The following is an 18,384-nucleotide window of genomic DNA, read 5'->3' as shown; positions in this document are numbered from 1 at the left end:
CACACACACACCCACACACACCGCACACACACACACACACACCACACCACACACACACACACCGCACACACACACCGCACACACACACCTCACACACACACACACACACCCACACACACACACACCGCACACACACACACACACACACCGCAACACACACACACCGCACACACACACTGCACACACCACGCACACACCGCACCACCAACACACCCTACAACACACACAACAACACACCCGCAACCACACACCCCCACTCACACACACCGCACACACACCACACACCGCACACACCGCACACAAAACACACCCGCACCACACCACACCGCACACACACAGACCACACACACGCACACAACACCAACACACACCACACCTCACACACCGCACCCCACACCACACACCGCACAACACCACACACACACCCCTCACACACACACACACCACACACAACCACACCACACCCACACCACACCACCCCCACAACACACCTCACACACACTGACACACACACCACCCACACACACACACCCCCCACACACACACCCCACACACACACCTCACACACACACACCTCACACACACACACATACCTCACACACACACACCTCACACACACACACCTCACACACACACACACACACACACACTTCTACCTGTGGATCCAGTGATTGCTATGATCCACTCAGGGCAAAGCAAAAGAGTGATTCTAACGCTTGGAAGAGCAGAGTCTTTCCTGCTTCTTCTGGAAAATAGGATAAATTAGCATGATTCCTGGACATTTAATTAAGCTTGTTAGTTTCTGGCAGAGACTCACAATGTTATAAAAAAGGAACACATTGGCTCGGCCGGTGTGGCTCAGTGGCTGAGCATCAACCTATGAACCCGGATGCCACGGTTCAATTCCTGGCCGGAGCTGCGGGCTCAATTCCCAGTATGAGGTGGGCAGGAGGCAGCTGATCGATGATTCTTTCTCATCACTGAAGTTTCTCTCCCCTTCTTCTCTGAAATCAATAAAAATGTATTGTTTTAAAAAAGGGATGCATTGATAATAGACAGCTTTCTTTTCCTTTAGTGAGACCTACCATGTGACTAGCCAGAGGGTATTAAAATCAGGATAGTACATATATGGTCCTTGTCCCCACCTCTGTGTCACCTGCTCCCTTGATATCTACTAGATTTTTGTAAAGTTATAATGGGCTTATAGAGATGCCTTTTTAAAAATCAGCCATTACAGGCTAATGATTAACTCCTACTGCAAACTAAATAAAACTCATGCTAGCACAAGTGTATTTATTGAAATAGCAAATAATTGTTTTACCTTCATGTGCTAGAAACTGAATATATAAGGTAAATAAGATAGATCACCATCCTTACCCTAATGGAGCTTACAATTTCAAATATAGAATGCTGTTATTGACAATGATGTTTGTCTAAAAAAAGATTTGATATGCCTAGTAAGCATCCAAGTATTGTTGTAATACTGTTCTTTTTCTATTTAATTGCATTTGTACCTTTCACTTGATATATAATTCTGAATAGCAGAGCTTTCCCCCCCCCCCTTCAGCATTTAAAAAATATGCCACTCTTTTTTTATTATTGTGTTTATATGCATACATAACCACATATGTATATAGTCCTTGGCCCCTTTATCTCAGGAGTGTTGATAATTGCTTCTTAGAGCATTTGTATACTAACTCTTTAGGTCCTGTTTGATAATTCCAATAGCTATGTTATGGTGTCTATTGATTGTCTTTTCTCATTCAAGATTTTCCTGATAGGAAATATAACTTTTGGTTGTTGAATATTATGTATATTTTGAGTATTATGTTATGAGAATATATTTTCTTTTAAATATATTTTTATTGATTTCAGAAAGGAAGGGAGAGAGAGGTAGAAACATCAATGATGAAAGAGAATCATCGATTGGCTGCCTCCTGCACGCCCCACACTGGGGATCGAGCCAGCAACCCGGGCATTTTGCCCTTGACCAGATTGAATCGTGACCTCCTCGTTCATAGGTCACCACCAAGCCATGCTGGCCGGCCGGGCGGTACCATGTTTTCTATTTAAGTCTTATCTTCTAGCAGCCAGTCATACTTTTAGGTTCAGAATATGCATCCTGACCCATTTTTGTTGGCTATGGCCTGAATGTCAAATTAGTTTCTAAGGCACTTGCAGTGTAAATCTGGCCTGCCTCCCTGTGCACTGCCCAAAGGTTCATTTGAAACCTGGGAATGTCTATACCATAGTTAAATTCTTAAAATCTTCACTGTTGATTCTCATTGGCGTCATACAGGGCCACTTGGGGGTATGCCCAGGACTTGACAGACAAATGCAAGGAATGCCTTTCTTCAGCTCTCTCCTCGCCCTCACTCTCCTCTCCCTAGTCTGGACCGGAGTGGGAGCTGCTCTTTACTCTTTTCCTCGGTGCAGGGCAGGCACAGGGCTGGGCTCTAGCCACAGTGACTGGCGGGGAGGGGAAGGGGCACTACTTCTTCCATGAGGTTTGGCTGGCGGTGTGGGTACAGCTAAGAACTCTGTTCTGCAGAGACGCCCCTTGCTAGTTCTTTGGCTGGAGAAAATGGGTTTTCATTGGGGCTCACTTATTTATTTCCTCATTTAGAGGGTCTGTGCCGAGTCTGTATACAGGAGACAAAGAAGAAAAACAAAACCCCAAACCCACACAGGTCATTTCTCAATCCCATGGTCTCCAACCTTCAGGGTCTTCTGATAATTGCTTTATGTATTTTGTCCACAGGTTGGTTGTTGTAATTTTGAGGAAGAATGGGGTTGAATATGCTTACTTCACTTTACCAAGAACTAGAGGTTCCTTAAATTCTCTAAGGATTTAAATATCACTTCTTCAGACTTTTTGTCTGCTCCTAGTATTCTCTTAATTTCCTCTTGATTTGATTTTTTTACATAGGTTCATATTGGAGGCTTTTCCCAAATGTAAATTTATTGTTCGGATTTAATGGCAAGGCACCAAAAGGCTGATTGTAGGCATTTATGTATCTGTGGGCCTTGATGACTAGCAGTTCTACTACAGGGCAACCTGTGGCAAGCTGACTTTTTATGGGATGCAGCTGTTAAAGGGTAACTTTCAAATCCATACAAATATTAATGAACAAGTATCAAAGATTTTATTTGACTCAGTAAGATGTCATGGCTGATTAAAAGACCAGTTGAGAAACTAATGTATGTATGTTATACATATAAATAACGTATAAAAATATGTATTCTTTTCATCCTGTTGTAGAAGAGGAAGGCAGAGAGACATCCATGGCCTCGAAAGCACGTGCCAGGCTGTGACCTGCCTGGAGGCCACGTGGGAAGGGGCTGAGAGGCCCATCATGACGGTCAGCGGGGAAGGGGCCAACGAACCGCATTCTGTCAACCAAAAGAATGAGTTTGAAAGAGGATTTTCCCCAGAGCGCCCTGATGAGAACTCAGTGTAGCTGGCAGCTTGGTCTCGGCCTTCTGATGCTTTAGAACCGCCGTGCTTCACGAGACTTCTGACCCATGGAACTGCCTGCTAGTGAGTGAGTGTTCTCTTAAGCTGCTAAGCTTGCGGTACTTTGTTATGTAGCAAAAGAAAACTAATGCAATTTCAACAAAGGTGTATATAAATCGGTAAACATGTACGTAAATCTACACAGACATCTGTGTAAAAATAACAATGTTATCTATTTGGGGGTCTTCAAAGGCAAAGATAAAATTCTGAGCAAAAGCCTATAAGTTGAAGGAGAGCTTACCATAGTTAAAGTATTCTAAGATCTATTTTTGGGGGGACAGGGATTTGTAAGTATGGTGTCCCTCCTAAACCCTGATCCCCCTCCTGCTTGAGCAAATGTCCGTTCAGCCAGAGACCACATGTCCCTGCATCCCACACAGCTAGGTATGGCCATGCATCACGTTGTGATGTGAGCTGGAGTCGTGTCACCTGTCACATGATTTGCTTAAAAGGAAATTGCTTGTCTTGGACTTCCCATTCTCTTTTCTCATGTTTGGAGAGACTTTGCTTTGACCATATGCATTCAGACTGTAGGAGACTGTGTAGCAACATGGAAGCATCTGGGTCCCTGAACGACTCGCTAGAGCAGAGCCATACTGCTAACCTGACTGTATTTGGGGGCCAATGCCTGAGGAGAAATGTGCATTAGCCCTTTGTATTTGTAGATGTCTTTCTTAGAGTAACTTCAGCTTAACCAAATCAGTCCCTGGAACCGATGTGCAATAATCACAGAGACCTAAAACACGGACCATTGGCTTAGCAAACTTTAGGGCTTAGAGGAAGGCAGTAGGTCTTACGTTGTGGGGGGGACAGAAGTAGTTGGCTTTCCCAGCCTGAGAGGCTCAAATTTCTGGATTCTCATCCTCTTCCTTCTCTGCTTGCAAATTGGCATATTCTTGCCTTAGCTCATCTTTTTCTTATAATACCTTGCTAAAAGCAGCAAGAGCAGCCAACACACATTCAAACTATTGCTTTCAGCAATGTATTGTATTAGAAAAAATAGCATGAGATAAACGATGACTCAAACACTTTCCCTGAAGCTTCCTCAAAGAAAGAAAGGCAATTCTTTGACAAATTCCAAATTAAGAAGGTTGCCTTCCAACCTAAACATATTGTTCGGAGAGCCTCAAAGTTGCTGTCATTAAAAGGAGAAAAGGGGAGAGAGGGAGCCAAGAAGTCAGGGAAAAGGCTGCTTAAAAACTTTGTTCAGAAAAACAAGACAAAAATATTTGATGTGGTAACTGACATATAAACAAATAGGAAATAAATAGAACCCAAGCCTAATAAGGGGCTTGGAGAATTGCATTGCCAGTGAGGCTATAAGTAAGATCTTGTGAAAGGTTTTGGTTGTTTCGACCTTAGAGCAACCCTCAGGCTTCCAAACCTACTAGAGTGAAGAAGTGGGCTATTCAAACAGTACCCTCCCCCTGTCCACTCTGCCACCTACATTCTCTCCAAAATCAGACGTGGCCACAGACTCTGAACAGTGAGGAACATTAGAAGGCACAGGCAGAGACTGTAGATGCAAAGGGGTTTTTGTAAGGTATCAGAACCCACGTGTAACCCAGGAACACTCTTTTAATACCAGGCCAAAGGTTTCGTTATCATTCCTGTGTAACACGGTGTTCTTCCTGTCTGTGGGCCATGACTGCTCTGTGTCTTCCATTCTTCCTTTATCTCTTATCCTTCCTCTCATTATCTAACAGGTCTTCCATCATCATATGCTGGGGTTCAGGTTCATATAACTTGACTATTAATGTATTGCTCCCAGGACTGTGAGCAGAGTCATTTGAAATGAAGAGAATTTGGACCTTGAACTAGATGGGACCTTGAACTGTGCTCCAAAGAGAGGCTTCAAAGCCTTTTCCATGTATGGGAAGAGCATAGACAGAGGTGTTTTGATGGCCAGTCTTCTAGTGTCCCTCCAAAACTCTTCTCCCTTCTTTCTCGGTAGTCGGTATTACCAGCAAGAGACTGTATTTCCCAGGCAGAGTTGCAGCAATATATTATGTTACTCACTTCTTGATGTTGGACAGAAGTGCTGGGTGCCACTTCTGCCTCGTTGGCTTAGAGCACATGTGTCAAACACAAGGCCCGCGGGCCAAATCCGTCCCGCCAGGCCTTGCAATGTGGCCCGCACCACGCTGTCATCACTGCACTCCGCTGCGTTTCCATCACAATGACAGTTTATGACTGTTCAGTAAACCATTCGGCCCGCGATTTAGGCTGGATTTTAGATTTTGGCCCCTTCTCTGATTGAGTTCGACACCCCTAGCTTAGAAGAACATGGCTTGCACGGGATTTTCCCTTCCCCTTCGCTATGGATGTCAATGTGCCTTTGCCTCTGCAGAGGACAGCATCCTGGCAGATGGCAATACAATGGCATGCAGGCAGCGCTGGCCAAGGGCCGCATGGGCGGAGCCATTGTGCTCACCTGGGCTGCAGGACTATTATGTGAAAAAGAAAGGAACTTCTCATGGAGCCGCTGTATCTCTGAGCATTGAGCCTTCCCCTAACTCAGAACAGTAAGAGAGCATCTTAATTTAGACGTTGTGCACACATGATACAATCTCTAGGGCGACCACTAAAAGAATAGAGGGCATAATTTCTAGTATAAAAACCTCAATCCTCCAATTTTGCCAAAAAGGACAAGAAAGTAGTAGAAGCAAAGGAAAGGCAGGACAAATAGCACAAGATAAGATTATAGAAACAAGCCAAAACCAGTTTGGCTCAGTGGTAGAGCGTCAGTCTGCGGACTGAAAAGTCCCAGGTTCGATTCCGGTTGGGGGCATGTACGTTGGTTGCGGGCACATCCCCAGTAGGGGGTGTGCAAGAGGCAGCTGGTCGTTGTTTCTCTCTCATCGATGTTTCTAGCTCTCTATCTCTCTCCCTTCCTCTCTGTAAAAAAATCAATAAAATATATTTTTTTAAAAAGATTATATCAATAGAAACAAGCCCAGATATATAAATACTCTCAATAAATGTAATGAACTAAACTTAACAATTTTGAATTTAATTCCTTTGTTGTCAGAAACATAACTGCCTGTGAGGAAAAAATATTTTTAGAGTCTTTTATATCAGCACACAATTTCCATTTTGCTGCTATTGATTCTCTCTCTGTGTTATGGTGTGGTGTCCTTTCCTTCAGCCGGGAGGCTTTCTTCACTGCCTTTCTAGAGCAGGTGTGCTAGCAATAATGCTCTCAGATCTCCTTATCTGGGAGTGGTTCAATTTGATTTGAGCTGCCCTGCCTCTGGCTGGTTGACTTTCCTTCCTGGCACACTAGAGAACTGGTATCTAAGAAGCTGCAGGGTGCACAGTCAGGAAACTGTCCATTTTGGGACCATGAACTCTCAGAGGCTTCCTTCCATGACAGTCTTGGTTTATTATAGCTCAGGGTCAGGCAAGAATTTTGACAAAAGCCTAATTTTCTTGGACATTTGAAGTAACATGGACTCTTATGAGAGCCTCTGAAACTAGTTCAGTTGTAGAGTTGGGGCCTGCATGCAATAGAAATTGTTCTTAACGTAGGCAGTTACAATTGATGGAGCCCTGGCCACGGAGCTCAGTTGGTGAGAGCATCACCCTGATATGCCAAGGTTGTGGGTTAGATTCTGGGGACAGACAGTTGACTGGTTGACCAGACACTATGATGTGCACTGACCACCAGAAGGCAGACAGTCAATCAGTCAACCAGTCGCTATGATGTGCCCTGACCACCAGGGAGCTGGTGCTCCAACCTGTAGGTTAGCTTGCTGCTGGGGTCTGACCCATCGGGACTGAGTGAGATGGGCCGGACCTGCCCTGGAGCCCTCCCATGGTCCCTCTCTGGCTGGCCAACTTCCTGAGTCCCTCCCCAGCATCAATTGTGTACCAATGGGGTCCCTCGGCCTGGCCTAGGCCCTCTCACAATCTGGAACCCCTTGGGAGATGTTGGAGAGCCAGTTTAAGCCAGATCCCACAGACCAGGCCAAAGGACCCCACTGGTGCACGAATTCATGCACTGGGCTTCTAGAGTGTGTGTGTGTGTGTGTGTGTGTGTGTGTGTGTGTGTTTCAATTGTGAAATGCAATGTAACGCAGATCCAAAATTCCATGACTAGAATTTGTGAACCATTTTATTGCATGTACTAAAATACAAGCACCTAAATTGGCTCTTGGAAAGATTATGTACCTTAGCATGAACTTTATACTCAACACCATTTGTTAAAAGAGTAATATTTCTTGCGCCCTAACCCCACATTGACCTCACCCCACATGCCACATTATGTTCCAAACCCAAGCCTGGGACATGCATGCACAAGGCTCTATTCTTAATTGAGTTAGTGGGAATTCTGGGGCTGCTCTGTGCGACAGCTCAAGCTAACTCACTTCTCTATCAAGTTTCACGCTGTCTATACCAGTCAGCATATAGCCATGGCCTCGTACTAAATTTTGTTTTCGTTTTCATGTAAGCAGGAGGAATTAGATTAGAATGCTGATTTTATTGTAAATGACTTCCTTATTTTAAATTAAGTGATGTATATGAGTCTACCACAATTAGCACCCAAAATTCAGTGTGACCTCCATGGCAGCTGGTGATACTGAATATTTCTGAGTAGTACATAAAGGTGAAAGGGCGTATCTCCTTTCAATGTATATATGTAACTGCGATAAGTATTAATAGGAATACATACTTGTGGGTAATCCTGGAATGTATATCTAAATTTATAATTAGGAATAGTTATGTGAATGTGATATAAATATCTGTCATCAGTGGTTTTTTATTATCAATTTCCCTTGTACATTTTTTAAGCATTATAAGCTTATGGTAGCCTATTGGGTTTTTATAACAGGTAATGAAAGAATGTTTAGAGTTAAAAAAAATTTTTTTTTCATGTGCAGTACTATTTTTCCTGGATCCGTAAAATTTAAATATGAGGATGCTTTTTCATTTGGTTTATTTTGCAAAGCTGTAGCAAATGATCAGGCTAGGCATTGTGGGATTTCAAAATGTAATTCTGTGTATGAAATCCAAGTCCTCGCTGCCTGTTTCTGTAACCCCATAAAAAATGCCAGGAGCAGAGGCCATGGTTGTAGTATATTCTGCTCTCTGGACAAAGCTCCTTCTTTTCTCTCTCTCAGCATTCCCTTTCTTTATGTCACTCTTGCATTACCCTCATCCCCTGCCACTTGCTCAGCTCTGTGTGGTAATCAGTGTGGAGAGTGAAAATAAACACAAAAGCATGCCTGTGTGGTGGCTTAAGGTAGATTTCACTTCCTCCTTTCTGCTTTCTGATTTGTTTAAGGTTCATAAGCATTAGACAAAAAAAAAAAGAGTGGAGGTGGTAGTATTCTGCTTGCAAACAGCCAGCATTCACATTCCGGAAACCAAGGCCTTGATTCGTAAGGTTGTTAATTAATGTACAGGCTTTAGAGACAAGCCAGCTTCTCTGTGATTATATTCATTTTCAAAGGAATTGATTTGACTTGTTTGCGATGTTGCTCTTTCCAGGACATGTTTTTGAAACAATTCACTGAATTTTAGGAAGCTCCTGGCATTTCATATGTCACACAAAACGATAGCTCCTTTCTGTACTGCGTGTCCTGTGAGTCCGGCAGCCCAGCCATACCGTTTCCTTCTTTAGGTGCATCGTGGCCGTATTCCCTGTCTTTTCTCTTCAGTAGATACTTGTTGAAGATTTAAAATACAGCACACTTATAATCAGCTATGAAATTCTCCAACAGAAAATTGGCTAAGTACATGACATACATTTTTATGTAAAAATAATGTAATGCAGTACATTATTTCACACACAAAAAATGCAAACGGCCAATAATCATTTGTAAATAATACAAATAGAAACAAATTGTACACTAGTATCTTTTTTTCAATGATTCAAGACACAAGCTTATGCTAAGGCCGCATTGGCAAGTGAGTAGAGAAAAATGTTGACCCAGAAGTTAATGGTATGGCCCTGCGGGGTATCCTGGATAGTTTTTACTTGCTCCTTTATTTTCCTCTGTTGTTTGATTTTACAGGCATCACTACTATTTGTTAATTCATAGGTAAAGTCTGTTCACCCTGCGGAAACACAGGTTAGTGGGGTCATATGCCTGGGCTCGGTTCTAAGACCTCTTGTGTTACATGTGTGTGTATGAAATAGTCATATTTAGATGCAGTTCACCATGTTACCTGTGCAAAAGCATCTCACACCTGCCTTATTGTCCTTGTTTCTTTAACAGTAGTCTTCTTCCGGTTGTTATAGTCCTTCATCTTCCCGATAAACACACAATTGCCACTTTTACCTAAGTGTGTCTTTAAATCTAGAATCTGCTCTCTAGGGCTCCAGAATCTATCAGGCGTCTTCCCGTTTTGTAATGAGCACACTCACTGCAGCTTGGCTCCTCTCTTTGGGACACTGCCAGCTTTCTGGTCTCTCCCCACCCCCACCCCCACAACACAAAGCCCAAGGTCCTATCCTCATTCTCGCTCTCCCATTCCTCCGGCATCCTCGTGGGTCCAGGTACCACCTCCAGCGGAGGCTCATCAGGACATTCTTAGAGGTCGGCAGCCAGTTGTGTCCTGAGAATTTATTTAACCCACACCTACTTCAGTGACCACGTACCCATAACTATGCTCACCTCCTCCTGTGGGTTTTCGCTTTCCATCAAACTTCTCCTATACGTTTGCCAAGTTCAGATTTACTCAGATTTCCCCTCTGGCTCTCTGCATGGACCTCGATTGGGAACCTCGATTTTTATTATCAGCCTTGGATGAGAGGCGTGTTGGCACCTTCTGGAGAGGTATCCACAGACAGAGAAACAACTTAGTCTCATACGCTGCCGTGAAGATAGAAAGAAGTAGTGGGTTCTGGGATCTCAGTGACATAAGAGCAGTGCGTGCGGGACTGGATTCGGAGAGGGGGGGAGGGTCCCCGGGAGACAGCCCGCAGCTTCTGCTGGTACCAGAGGTAGTGGCTGCCCTCATCTCTCGAGGAGAAGTGAAGGGCCGGGAGTATTTGAGGATTTTGCCAGGCCAGCGGGGAGGGGTATTTTCGGCAGAAGAAACAATTTTAGCAAAGGCTTGAAGGCGTGGGAATAACCAGAGTTTTCTGGACATCGCAGGTAGCTGCGTGTTCGGTAGTGTGCGGTGTGAAGCAGGGAGGTCTGCGAGGAGGAGGGAGCCGGGAAGCAAGCTGCAGCCCACATGCCCAAGGTCTGAGTCCCATGCGAATTCATGTTGACCGACCCCATGCACCGGCTGTTCCCAGAGGTTTCCATTCATAACCACTAACCATTCATCGCCAGCTCAGACCAGCATAGAATTGCCTGCTTTTATTTCAAGCAATTGCAGCAACAATAAAGCCACTATTTTACTTAAAATCTGAGACCTCTTAATATATAATATAATTTATTTTTAATTTGATAGTGGTGACAAGATAAGTCCTAGAGTCCGTATAGAAATTAGTATCATTTTTTTAGAACTTTATCTAGCAGCTACTGAAAACTGCTGGAAATGAATAAACTCTGCACTTCTGTGAGAAGAGGGAACTCAGAAGCTATTTCCTTGGCTTCAGCACCTTAGAAAAACAGCCACAAATCACCCGGCAAGTGGAGAACTTGAGCACTGAGGAAGAATAGGGACGGCATTGCTGAGCTGACCGTATGATAACATGCTTACAAGGCCTTGGCACTGGCTGGACTTCCAGGGTCATAGCGGGAACAATGATTTACGCTCAGTAAACAGGACAAATGCTGGGACTGCTTTTTCCTATTTTCTGAACATGTGTTAGCAAGGGATTCATGTTCATGGCTCTTTTAGGTCATAAAATTCAGAATTGTAAATGCCCATTTCAACAGATGGATCTTCAGTATAGATCATTGTTAAGAAATTTTCTTAACATGTTATTTACGCAATTAAAATGTTCCGTCTATACTCCCCTCGTGGACAATCGTGTAGAATACAAAGGCAGTGGTCTGAATGATCCAAATATTTTCTTCTTTTGCAACATTAACTGCTATTTTTCCTTTATGTCCCTAAAACTATCGTTTATAGTTTTCTGTGAAGGAGGTCTTGAGAACAGAACGCTAGGCATTTTCTCCTATTTCAGGAGCAGCACTAGAAGGGCCGTAGCTCTCAGTTACATTATAAAGGAAGCTAAAGAACATATAAATCATGCCAAAAATACTTAGGATTCGAAGGCCTGGATGCCTCAGGGAATTGGTAATTTGACCCAAAGCCTGTCACCTGTTAAGATTTATCCTGGGTCAGGAGGGACTGAAAGCCGTCAGGACCTGACAGGTGCTCCGTGCTGCGTGGGAAACGCAGGGCCGCTCGGTGTGCGTCCTCTCGACACGTGTGCACATTGCTGAGCCCCCTGCTGTGCTAATGGTAACCGTGTGCCATCGCCACGGCGGTGCCAAGGACTAACGGCCTGGACTCTCTTCACCCCGACTCCTGTGCGTTTCAAACAGGCTCCAGTGTGCTGCCTCCTGCACACCCCACACCTGGGGCTCAAACCAGCAACCCTGGGCCAAGAATTGAACCATGACCTCCTGGTTCATAGGTCGCCTCTCAGCCACTGAGCCAGGCTGGCCCGGCTGAGGATGAGACTTGGTTTTGCTCATTCAGAGCTGCAGTGCCAAGGACGCTCTCAAGGGGCGCCTTTGTGAGGACAGCGGGGTGCGCCTGGAGGTCAGAGGGGACGTCAGCCACCCGGAGCCACTCACTAGCGTGGCCCATGCCACCGCCCTGGCGCTTCGCTCCCGAGGCGGTTCCTCCCGAGAAAGCAGCGCCGAGGCCAGCTGTGCGCGTGTGCCGGCAGCAGGTGGGCCGTGGGGTCGCCGCGGACACTCACCAGGGAAGGGGCGGCTGCTGTCTGCCCTGTGGGAGATGAGGCCTGGATCGATTCGAGACGCCGGGCCTTCCTCAATCCCACGTCCTAGCTTCACCCTCCCGGCGGTGGCTGACCATCTCCGGAAGGAAGGAGCCCGTTAGGACACCCCCCCCTCACTTCACCAGCAGCCTCCGCCGGCTCCCCTCCCTGCTGCGGGGGCACAGCCCCCTGCCCGGTGCACAGCGCGGGCGGGAGCCCGGAGCCTGTGCGAGGACACACCGGCGGCCACGGCACCCTGGCTCCAGCCCTCCCGCGGAGCCAGGCCCTGCTCGGGCGATGGGCTCCCGCACCAGCCGCGGCAGCTCCCTCCGCTGGGGCGGCCTCTCTGCGGCCCCTCTCACACACTGGCTAGTGTCCTGGTGTCGCCAATTGACTTCAGCTGCCGGTGATGGCTTTCAAAGGACGTATTTCCAACGTGGACCCACTCAGCTGCACGGCCCCCTCGGAGACCCAGAGGTGCTGGCCCACCAAGCACAGTGGCCGGACCCTGCCGAAGCCCGTAGTGTGCTCTTAGATGTCTGAGGACTTACATCACAGCCACCCATAATGAAGTAAACACTGCTGGCGTGGTTTGCAGTGGAATTAATATTTGCATTGAAAAATCGTTGCTTATATATTAGAGAGTCAGAGATGAAAGATGCAACTCTCCCCAGTTAGGACTGGATGACGAAGGGAAAGAGGAAAGGAGGGTCCTTACACCGAATAGTGAGGAGAGCAGCTTCCTTCTCACTAAGTACGAGGTACGTGGGTCTCAACCATGCCAGCAACAAGATTTTAGCCAGGTAGAGCAAAGAAACAGACTTCATCATGCAATAATTTGCCTAGCCAGTGTGGCTCACTAGCTGATCGTCTACTTATGCACCAGAAGGTCACGGTTTGATTCCCAGTCAAGGGAGCATGCCCAGGATGTGAGCTCGATTCCCAGTGGGGGACGTGCAGGAGGCAGCCCATCAATGATTCTCTCTCATCACTGATGTTTCCTTTCTCCCTCTCCCTTCCTCTCTGAAATCAGTAAATAAATAAATAAATAAATAAATAAATAAATAAAATAAAAAGTAATATAATAATTTGTGCTGTTTAGATAACCACTTAGGTCAGTAGTCGGCAAACCACGGCTTGCAAGCCATGTGCAGCTCTTTGGCCTCTTGAGTGTGACTCTTCCACAAAATACCACACATACAGAGTGATTGAAACTCCATGGCCCATGCGCAGAAGCCAGTTTTCAGCCTGGGTGAGTCTATTTTGAAGAAGTGGCGTTAGAACACTCAAGGGGCCAAAGAGCCGCCTGTGGCTTGTGAGCTGTGGTTTGCCAGTCGCTGACTTAGGTCATCCTTGATTAGCAATTATGTAGTCTCCTAAATTTAACTAGTAAATTATTCTCTCCTCTGCAGCTTCTTCCAGAACCCCAAGGAAGGCTGGAAAGAGTGGCTCTTAAATGCATCTGTTCATAGGCAGACATGATGATAGCATGAAGTATAAACTGACTTTCCAATAGAAGCAGGAAGTGGAACTGTATTTCCAGAGCCTTGCCTCATGGGTAACAATGACCCTTTGCAGACAGGCTGACCAGAGCTGTAGACATACCTTGGACCAGGGGACAAACCAGTTTCTCCTCTTGTGGAATACACTCATGAACTCATTAGCAACATGCACTGTGAGCTGCATGTTCATGGACTGGCAGGAGCAGCTCAGGCATCGATTATAAACAAAGCCTTCCGTTAGCTGGTTTTGCACAGTTATTCCAGGCAGTCCCCAGATATGCTTGGTACCTCTGCTCCACTGCTCTGCTCATGCCCTCCTGGTTCCATGGCATCTGCTCCCCTTCTCCCCCCTTCTCTCCGCCCGCCTGTCCACAGCCTGCTCCTGGCCAAGGAGCTGCTGACTGCCTATAGACTCCTTCCCGGTCCTCCCACTCTCCCCAGCCTTGCCCATTTCCATTGGAGATGCAGTCTTCCTCCCCGCCCGGAGCAGCTCGGTTGTATTCAATTGGTGCGTTTACCATGTAGTAGACACTTGGAGATGTTTACTGCACTTTAGACGTGCTTGTTGAGGGAACATTTTAATGAAGAATTAGAGCTTTATTATTTTCATTTTGTTGTGTTAAAAGTAAATGCTATGTCTCATAGTTAGATAAACTCTAAAGACTGACAGAAATATCTCAGAGATACATTTAAGTGTTTTTGCTTCTACTGAACTTAATTTTTTAAAATCCTGGCCATAAGCTTATTGGATATGGCCTTTAAAGTCATTTTCATAACTGCTCATATATATATTGGCCAGTGGACTTTTTTCTTTGATCAATTGTGTGGAAGTTCCACAAGTTTCATGCTTTGTCCCAGGGACAAATGGGGCAAAATGGCTGGGAGCGGGGGTGTATACATGGCACAAGCCTAGCAGTTTCTAAAGTAAGAAAATTAACTGCTAATTATGGGAGAGCTTAAAGAGACTCAGAAGTATGAAGAGTCTAGCGGGTCCCCAGTGCGCCATCACCAGCGTTAACCATGTCAACCCTTGGTCATTCTTGTTTTATCTACTCCCCCCTCCCCATTACCCCAGGTTTTTTCCTAAATGTAGGTTTATTGGCCCACCATTTATATAAAATACAGTGTGTCCTCTTTAGGTAGAAAGTTGAGGTGTTGGGAGAAGCACACGCAATTATATGTTCAAGATGCAGAACATCGTCACCCCACAAATCGTCCTCCCACTGCTGTGTGGTCATCCCTTTGCCACCCCACTCCTGGCAACGACTGAGGACACTCACCTTTGTCTGGAGGTCAGACAGGTGGATGCAAGAAGATTAGGCCTCTGTGCTGGCTCCTCCCGTTTACCCACCAGCCCTTGGGAAACACGTGTCGTTGCTCTTACCAGTACTGTGCACTCGGTTCTCTGCGTCATGGATGTGACACCATGTGTTGACCCATCAAAGGTGATGGACATTTAGGTGATTCCTGCTGGGGGCTGGATGTTCACATACAGGCTTTTTTAAATGGATGTTCTCTCGGGTAAAGATCTAGGTGTGGAATTGCTAGGTCATATGATGAGTGTGTGTATTTTTATATAAAATGACCGAACTGTTTCTTCAAAGTTTAATACCATTTCAGTGAAAAATTCAGTGCCTCTCAATACAAATGTTTTAACTGAGAAAGCTCCAAATTTTTGAGCTTTGCATTTCTGTTACTAATAAATCGTTGCTCTAAAGTTCTTGGCTATTTTTATTACTCAGAGCAACGAGGCTCACTGAGGCAACTATCAAGACATCTTGTTACTTGCTCCTGGCAAGATCCTGGCGCGCCTCTTAGACAGACTCGGCGCACCCTGCCAACTATGTGCTCCCCGATCGCCACGCAGCTGACTTGATCTCGGCAGCATGTTCGGGTTTAGGAAAGTCAGGGCTCAAACGAGCCAGCATCTGATAAGATTTCAAATTCCAGAGACTCACTTTTCTGATTAAATGAAACTGCTCCTGAGTGGATAAGCCTACACATAAAGTTAAAATAGGCTTTTATTAAGTAGGGGTTTTTTTTAATTATAAAGTATCATTGCTATTAATTATTTTAGACAGAAATATAAACAATGGCATCCCCGTATTTTATCCTTTGATCTGGTGAAATAATTTGATTATGTCAAGAGTTCCAGATTCTAGACAATATTTTTTTAATTTTTTTTTTAGACATCAGAGTTTTGATAGATCCTGGATTTAAGACCATGACATATTTTCTAGTATATTAGAATATTAAAAGCACTTTATTTTAGTTCTCGCTTTGGTATGGTCTAGAATAGATTCAGATATATTCTTATTATCAGCATTTCATTGTCAACTACCGTTAATGGCATGCCCCAGACAATGAGGCCTAGCCTAGATCTCTTTCTCAGGTGCCTTTTAAGAAGAACAGATTATGTTAAAACTGCTGGATAGCTTCTGAGAAGACCATGTACACAGTCTGCTCTAGCAAGGTGCAGGCATGATCTGATCTGTTATATGCATGACAGGAATTATCCTAAACTAGGAAGCCAGTTTGGCAACTTCTAAAAGAAAACATGTATGATAACGGTCTGAAATTTATAACACAACACCACAGATAAATTGTCAGCCAAGGTCTGAGTTCTCATTTGATTTCAGAGAAGCCACATATCTGCTTGGTAATGATGCTGTTGATGGTCCCTTGAACTGGGAGAAGTTCCAGTGATTGAAATGACTGAATTCTGAGAGACGAGATGCCCTTAAAGTCTACGCACAGTCAGACTGACTTCCTTCAGCTTCCTAAGGGTTGGCCTGGTTCTTCGCTGTAGCTCCCCAGACTGGTAGCTGGCCGCGGTTCCACAGCAATATCCATCCCCCCCAGTGCTGTAGTCATTCCGACCCGTCCAGGACGCTCAGCATCTCAGACACCGCAGATTCTGCATCAGAGAGTGACAATAAAACTCATAGGAGCTCTGAGCCCGAGGCCAGGGCCAGAACCTGTGAAAGAAATCCACGCCAAGCTTGAAAGGGGAGGTCCCTTTGCTGGAACTCTGAATTCCCAAAGTCCTGAGGCTGCAGAGGGGAAGACAGAGACAACTGGGTCCTAAATGCAGTGGCTGGGCCCAACCAGACCTGGCCGCCTCTCGGTTAAACCTGCCCTGCTCAACGATGGAAATGCTCCAACTACCAACCAGTTACCGGGTTTCCAGTTTAAAACATAGGGTTTTTTAAAAGACAAACAGATACTAAATAATTTCACTTACTGGAGGTCTCCGAAGGAATCAGACTCGAAGGAACAGCAGTGAGGTGTCCTGGACGGGCAGCCGCTGAGAGACCGCCCCCTGGCTCTCGGGGCATCGGGCTGGCCTGCTGCCAGTGGCCACGCTCTGGCCTTCCATTAGGAGGTTCCTGTGCTTTCCTCCCTGAGCCCCGCAGCCACGCCAGCGCCCACTGACCAAGCTGCTCCTCCCCCTCCATGGGTGCGGGGAAGGTTGTCAGTCTTGCTTTTTTCAGAGAATAGCTCCTGGTCCCACTGATCTTTTGTATTGTTTTCTTACACTTTCTTTTGTGTGTTTCTGCTCTAATGTTTATTATTTCCTTCCTTCCACTCACTTGGGCTTTGTTTGTTATCTTTCCTGAGGGAAGCCTGTAATGCTATGAACGTCCCTCTTAGGACTGCTCTCAGGTAATAATATAACTGATCAACAGAGATACTGGATCAGTGCAGTGTATGTTGTCTCAGTATGTTGTCACAGCCATATCCCAGCCTCTGGCACAGACCCCACCTGAACTGGCCCTGCTCTCTGTGGCCAGAACCAGGAATCGGTCAAACACCTGGCCAGGCAAGGTGGGCTCTTTGCTCATCTCCGTCAGCAAAGGAGCACTCTGTGGGCACCGCAGGGGCATCATTTCTCTCAGGAGGCGCACACACACATGCGCACACACACATACACACACATGCGCACACACATGCGCACATACTCACACACACACACACACACACACACACACACACACACCCGTGCTCCTTGTTTTGGTCACAGCAATGGATCCTGCCCTGTGATAGTTGGGGATCAGCAACGCTCTTAAAGTCTGTCTGATCCCAGCTCTAAGGATCCCCAGTTCACTGTGAGCCACGGGTCCAGGTCTGGGCCTCGGGGCAGTTGTCCTGGCTGCAGGTGTACCTGCCAGAGGAAGGGCCTCCTCCGCTCCTTTCCCTGGCACCTGGCGCTGTGGCGCTCCCAGGCCCTGGGCTCCTGCAGACCGTCCATCGGTCACGTGTCCGGGTCTCAGAGGAGCAGCTTTTCAGGAAGGCATTCTTGGAGCTGGAGGCCAAGCCCCGCCTCAGAGGCCGCCGATTGTTCCATTCGGCAGCGTGGCTGCTCTCCCTCCCTCCCCCGGTGCCCTCCGCTAATCGGTGTGTTATGCTCTGCTCTCACTTTCAGAATCCTCTCCCAGCCTCACAGGGATCCAATGTCGCGAGGGGCAGGTGTGCCGGCATTGGTGGGCTTTCCCTGGTTGGGCTAA

Source organism: Pipistrellus kuhlii, unplaced genomic scaffold (assembly GCF_014108245.1).
Source record: "Pipistrellus kuhlii isolate mPipKuh1 unplaced genomic scaffold, mPipKuh1.p scaffold_m20_p_79, whole genome shotgun sequence".
NCBI classification, from domain to species: domain Eukaryota; kingdom Metazoa; phylum Chordata; class Mammalia; order Chiroptera; family Vespertilionidae; genus Pipistrellus; species Pipistrellus kuhlii.
Note: the sequence above shows the minus strand (reverse complement) of the source record.